This window comes from Arachis ipaensis, chromosome B9 (assembly GCF_059453495.1).
Source record: "Arachis ipaensis isolate K30076 ecotype BB chromosome B9, ASM5945349v1, whole genome shotgun sequence".
NCBI classification, from domain to species: Eukaryota; Viridiplantae; Streptophyta; class Magnoliopsida; order Fabales; family Fabaceae; genus Arachis; species Arachis ipaensis.
The window spans coordinates 46,434,467-46,441,578 of NC_142444.1; the positions used below are offsets into that span (position 1 = coordinate 46,434,467).

At 40.4% G+C, this 7,112-nt stretch overlaps 1 non-coding gene across 1 annotated transcript; it reads right to left on the reverse strand.

Annotated features, from left to right (window-relative positions):
- Positions 1-224: 224 nt before the first annotated feature.
- Positions 225-328, reverse strand: LOC148544531 (small nucleolar RNA R71). The gene has a single exon (XR_015902117.1). It is a non-coding gene; the product is annotated as a small nucleolar RNA R71 (small nucleolar RNA).
- Between the last annotated feature and the right edge of the window lie 6,784 nt (positions 329-7,112).

Below are 7,112 nucleotides of genomic sequence, written 5' to 3' on the forward strand. Positions count from 1 at the left end.
CTAATGAAGATCCCAACCAACATCTCACAAAATTCCTGAGAATTTGTGACACTGTGAAGTCCAATGGAGTCCAGGAAGATGCCTATAAACTGCTTTTGTTCCCATTTTCACTTAAGGACAAAGCAGCTAAGTGGCTGGAATCATTCCCAAGGGGGAGTCTAACAACATGGGATGAGGTGGAAAGCAAGTTTCTGGCACGTTTCTACCCCCCACAAAAGGTCAATAGGCTTCGATCTGAGGTTCAAACTTTTAGACAACAAGATGGTGAAACTCTCTACGAGGCATGGGAGAGATTCAAGGATTTGACAAGGAAATGCCCACCGGACATGTTCCATGATTGGGTGCAATTGCATATTTTCTATGATGGACTCTCTTATGAATCAAGGAAGGCTGTAGACCATTCATCAGGAGGTTCATTGAACAGGAAAAAGACTGTGGAAGAAGCCATTGAAGTGATTGAGACAGTGGCTGAGAATGAGTACTACTATGCATCAGAGAGGCACAACACTAAGGGAGTCATGGAGCTGAACCATGTTGATACAATTCTAGCCCAAAACAAGGTGTTTGCCAAGCAACTAGCAGAGCTTACCAGGCAATTAGAAACAAAGCAAGTGGCTGCAATACACACACAAGATCAAGAGGAAGTAAGCATTGAAGGAGGTGATTGGGAAGAGGCCAACTATGTGGGAAACCAACAAAGGCAATCATATGATCCACATTCCAACACTTACAACCCAGGATGGAAAAATCACCCAAACTTTGGGTGGGGGAACCAACAAACCCAACCACAAAACCACAAACCTTACAACCACAACCAACATAACAATTCCACATACCAAAACTCCAACCAAAGATCATACCAAGCCACACAAAACACTTACTCACAACCATCATATCATGGCCAAAATAATCAACCTACCCAACCTAATCCGAACCAACAATTTCAAGATCAATTAAACCGGATAGAAGGAATGATGGCAACCATGAGTCAAGACATAACCGAATTGAAAAGCTTCAGGGATGATGTGAGAACTACCTTAAGAAACCATGGTGAAAAACTCAAGAGGATGGAGTCTCAAATAGGAGAGCTATCTCAACAGGCCCCCAAATCAACTGCAGTGTTCCCTAGTGACACAGAAAAGAGTCCTAAAGGGGAACAAAAGAGAGTGAGATGGGAAGAATGCAAGGCCATCACCATATTGAAGGAAGTTTCAGAAGAAGAAGGAATCAGGCCCTCAGAGCAGGAGCCAGAAATCTTGAAGGAAGGTGTGGAAGAAGTTAAGCAGGAAGGTGAAACTGAGCAAGCCAAGGAACTGCAAAAAGGCACGATGGAAACATACCAACCAAAAGCACCATTTCCTCAGAGGTTAGGAGGAGGTGAAAAAGGGAAAACCTATTCAAGGTTTTTAGAGACATTTAAGTCTCTCCATATCAATATTCCCTTTCTTGAGATTCTCCATCAAATGCCTACACACATCAAGTATTTAAAGGAATTGTTGAGCAAGAAAAGAGTTTTGAAGGGAGGACAAACGGTAACAATGAACAAAGAATGCAGTGCCCTCATCAAGAAGGACACAATCTCTAAGAAAACAGACCCAGGAAGTTTTTATATTCCTTGCATCATAGGAGAAACAAAAATTGACAGAGGATTCTGTGATCTAGGAGCTAGCATAAATGTGATGCCTTTAACTCTTATGAAGAGGCTACAACTGAATGAGGTGAGATCCACTGATGTAATCATACAACTGGCTGACAAAACTCAGAAGCAAGCTGAAGGGGTGGTTGAGAATGTGCTGGTGAAGGTGGGAGATTATTACTTCCCCACAGACTTTGTCATTTTGGACATGGAGGAAAGCTACCTACACCTTATCATTCTGGGAAGACCATTTCTAGCCACTACTAGAGCGCTCATAGATGTAGAACAAGGAGAGCTAATTCTGAGAATACATGATGAACAGCTCATTTTCAAAGTTTTCAAACCTGCATCTGAGCCTGAACCAGAACCTGAAAAGCCTAAGGATGATAGTATCCATCTGTGTTTGGAGGAAAGTAATCCAGCAGCTGAAACTCTAAAACAGTCCTTGGAAGGCAAACAAGAGTTGCAAGAGTTAAAGCCACAAGAATCAATGGAAACAGATCAGAAGGATCTTCCTAGCATAAAGGTCAATGAAGAAATCCTCAAGAGAAAGGGAAGAATGATAGGGAAATTGCCAAGAGGATGGAGAAACAAGAAAATTCCCACTGAAGGTTTTTCTCCGGGAGATAAAGTGATATCAAGTCATTATCTGCCAATCCCACCTGGCCTCAAAACCATTCCTTCCCAGCTTCCTCAAGTGTTCACAATCAGGAAAGTTCTTTCTATGGAACATTTAGAGGTCATGAAGGAATCAAGTGGAGACGTTTGCATAGTGAGAGGAGAAGACATCAAGCACTACAATCCACCCTAACAAGGGACAACCGTCAAGCTAGTGATGTTAAAGAAGCGCTTCATGGGAGGCAACCCATGTTTTTAATATCCTTACTCTTTTTTGTGTTGTTTTGCATCTAATAAAGCATGGTTTCTTATGCATGAACTTGAATCCTCAGGACAACTGCTGAAAGAGTGCACTAAACATTGCATATAAAATACAATTTGTCTCTAAGTTTGGTGTGCCTGAGGGCACCCCAAACTTTATTCAAAATGCATTCAATTTTTCATGCAAAGAGCTCAACCAAACATTAAGTTTGGTGTTCCTCTTTGAACACGGTTCATGAAAAGCAAGAAGTTCCTCTGGGTTTCGAAATTCATGACAAGTAAACCATTCGCATGCTTTAATACTTTGGTTTCAATTACTTAGGGTAGTAACTTTGTTTAGAATCAAAGAGCCAAAGTGACTATGATTTATTAGAATTATGCACATTCATTAAGGACAACCAATATGGATTTCATGTCATTAGGAGACTTTACCAAACACTAAGTTTGGTGTCCAATAATAAGTGTGCATACATACAAAAGTCACGGCTATAAGCTCATGAAGTCAATCATTGATTTACATGTGCAAGTACTATTCATCATTCACATGGACCGAAAAATGATAGCAAACTTGTTTGTTTGTGCAGGTACAAAAGAAAAGACAAAAATGGAGGAAAAAGACAAAGGGAGGTACGGTGCTTGGTCAAAAAGAAAGTTCACAAGTCTTTGAAGCTAACACATGGGAAAAGGAAGTTCTGCAAGAAAAGATTGCTACATGTACAACCTAATGCACCCAGAATACTTCCAAGAAAATGAAAAGCAATTCGTCCTTCTCCCTAATTCATATATTTACCATCAAGCCACCCTTCACAAACCACCCTAGCCGTCCATCTTTCACTTAAGGGCCCTATAAAGAACCACTTGGGGAACGAGTTCAACACCACCAAATCTCCTTCATGCACATTTTCTTCATCATAGCACAAACTGTCTCTTGCCGAAAACAACCTCCCCACATTTCCAACAACACTTCTTGCTTCACCTTGTCAACTTTAGCTTGTAACTTACCAAAACCAAAGAACCAATGGCAGCCTCATCTAGCCACAAAAGAAGAAAAGACAAGCAACCAATGGAGGAGAACAGGGAATTTGATGCAAGGAGATACAAATCAGTTTTCCATGAGATTCAAGCCGAATGGATGAGACCTAAAAGGGTACTAGCTGAGGTTCCCTTTGACCTTGAAAAGGATGAGTTCCCAGGTGTTTGGGAGAAGATCAAAAAGAGGAAGTGGGAGCTCCTGACTAAGCCAATCACTAAAATCAACATCAACTTGGTGAAGGAGTTCTATGCAAATGCAGTGAGGGAAGACTCAACCAAGAAACCCACATACAAAAGCTATGTGAGAGGGGTGGAAGTTGACTTCAGCCCCAAGGCAATCATGAAAACTCTTGGCCTGAAAAACATACATTTCAGCCAAGCAAGTTATGAGGAAAGGATGATAGGAGAACCTGACTACACGACTATTGCTGAAGATCTTTGTGCCATCAGAGCTGAATGGGTGAGAAAAACAAGAGGGGCTCCAAGAGTCTTGAGAAGGGGAGACCTAACACCTGAAGCTAAAGGGTGGTATGCAATAGTTAGGAGATCCATCCTACCCACTGCAAACTCTTCAGAAATAGTCCCTAAAAGAGCCATCTTGCTTCATTGCATTATGGTGGGAGGGGAGATCAAAGTTCATAAACTCATTGCTGAACAGATACAAGAGTTTAGTGAGAAAAGTGACCCTGAATCTTGGCTCCACTTCCCTAGCACCATCATTAGATTATGCATCGATGCCCAAGTACCACTTGAAGATGAAAGTCCTAATTGGCTATATCCTGGATTGGCCATAACTGCGTACAGAATGACTCTTGGCCCAACTCCTCCAAGACATACAAGAAGAAGAAATGAAGAAGGGCAACAAGCGGAAGCCGAGTAAGAAGCAGAACAAGAAGGACAGGAAGGAGAAGACAGAGAAGAAGAGCAAGAAGAGCAAGCAATTCCAGAAAGAAGACAACGAATTCCCAGAGACCCCATGGATATGAGCAGAATGCAGGAAATCATGGAAGGAATGTCTCAACAATACATGAGGTCTCAGGAGAGACAAGAGGACTTTCACCTAAAAATGATGGATATGCAAAGGAACTTTGAATCAAGATTCTTAGATCTGCAAAGGGAACAGAATTTACACTTACAGGAATCCTTCAGCCACATATGCCAACACCAAGATGCCAATGTCATGGAAATCAAGGAAGCCACCACTTTACAGAATGCAAGATACTCAGTCCAAGCTGATTACAACATCAGTTCGCAAATCAAGCTTAACTACATAGGAGAACATCTACACAAGATGGACCCAGCATTCCCAGCTTTTGATGAGTATTTCAAAGGGAGGAAAGAAGGAGAAATAAACAAGGCAATGATCCTTGAAAAAGGAGTGGAAGAAACGATGAAAAAGGCTGGATTCTGGAAAAAGCTCATAAGAAAAGACAAAGGAAGCACAAGTGGTCAAAAAGAGGCAGGAAGCAAGAAGAAGCAGGATCCCAAGAATTAAGAAGAACCAAGCAATAAATAAGAGGTGGTCTCGTTCCTTATTAATCAAATGATAATTGGTGAATTGTCTTTATGAGCTTTCTTTCATTATGAGTCATTTAAGTTTTAATGTGAAGTCTCTAGTATGTTTGTCTGTCTATTGCTTTGAATAAAGTGAATGCCTAGATGTTTGGATATAACTTCACCTTCTTAAACAAATGCTTACCATGCTTGTTCTGTTTCCGAAAATAAAAGAAAAGTTTGAACAAAAGTAACTTGGCTCAATTAGTGACAAATCAAGTAGAATTAAGTGGTGGTATGCATGCTTGATTGTTCAGTCAGATCACTGGAAATAGAGTGTAGAATTATCATTTTTCATGTAGAAATTGAAAACCGTCTATGGATCTTGATGAATAAATGTCTTTGGCCATAAAAAAAAAAAGAAAAAGAAGAAGAAAAAGCCACTGAAAAAGGGTAACCAAAAAGCAAGAAAATTGAGAAAATAAGCTAGGCACCAATGGTTTGAACTTCTGAGACAAATGCCTGTGGTGTTTATGTATTAAGGATATGCTTGGATGAATAGGTTCTGAGGAGTGTTTCAACACTCGGTAACTTGGGTTAACTAACCCGGGATTATCAACCAAAAGTCCATTATCAAGAGCAACCTAAATACAAAACATTTAGTCACACAAAGAGGTGCTGGGCACCAATGTCTCAAGAAGAAATGTGAACTAAAATGCCTGGAGTGGATATGTGTAGTGCACTGATAAGAAAAAGAAAATGCCAAAGGCTTGTGCAACACATGACACTAAGCAAACAAGGAGCAAAGAAGCTCTAAGAAAAAGAAAAGAAAAACAAAGAAGAGAAAAGTGCCAAGGACATAAGAATAACAAGAGGCCATAGCAGTGTTTGATGGATGCAATGAAAAAGTGATAATCTTACCTGATAAGTATGAAAAAGTGATGCTGCAACTTTCTGCATAAAACCCTTCTGATGAACTTCAAATGCTTGCTAATATAGCCAAAGTAATTGCTTTCTGTTTCATACTTTCTTCTCAAATAACTCAGGACTTGCTTAGGGACAAGCAAGTATTAAGTTTGGTGTTGTGATGCCAAGGCATCTTAGGCTAGTTTCACTAGTATTTTTCTGTTAGTTTTAGTGGTTTTATGCATTTTCTTGAGCTTAAAGTAACCAAGAATGGTTAAAAGAAGAACAAAGCAATGAACCATCCAAACAGTATGATTTTGATGCAAATTCCATGAGTTTTTAGTTATATTACTTGAATGCTATGAATAGAAGATTTCTCATGAAATTTTGCAAGACTTTGATGCAATTGTTTGGATGATTTCAGGGAAGAAGAGGCTAGGCAAGGAAGCAACAAAGTCAATAAAGGAAGCTTGAATATCACATGTGGAGTTTAAGTTCCAGTTTAAGCCTAAACTGGAGCTTAAACGCCAAAATCATGAAGGCTAAGAAATGCTGAAACTGAAGTTTAACCTCCAGTTTAACCTTAAACTGGAGGTTAAACGCCAGAATGAAAGTCTCACCAAAGAAGCATTCCACGTTTAACCTCCAGTTTAACCTTAAACTGGAGGTTAAACGCCAGAATGAGAATGCCAATCAGGAAGCATTGCCACGTTTAACCTCTAGTTTAACCTTAAACTGGAGGTTAAACGCCAGAAATGGGAAGTGCACCAGGGAGCCATTTCCACGTTTAAGCTCCAGTTTGACCTTAAACTGGAGCTTAAACGTGTTCGACCAAGTTTTCTCCTCCAGGGTTGCTTTCTCCATTTCCACGTTTAAGCTCCAGTTTAACCTTAAACTGGAGCTTAAACGTGTTCGACACCTCCAGGGCTACCTTTCTCAGCTTCCACGTTTAAGCTCCAGTTTAACCTTAAACTGGAGCTTAAACGTGTTCGACCTCCAGGATGCCTTCTTCCATTTCCACGTTTAAGCTCCAGTTCAACCTTAAACTGGAGCTTAAACGTGTTCGACCTCCAGGGCTACCCTTTCTATCTCCACGTTTAAGCTTCAGTTTAACCTTAAACTGAAGCTTAAACGTGTTCGACTAAGTTACCCTCCAGGGCTGCCT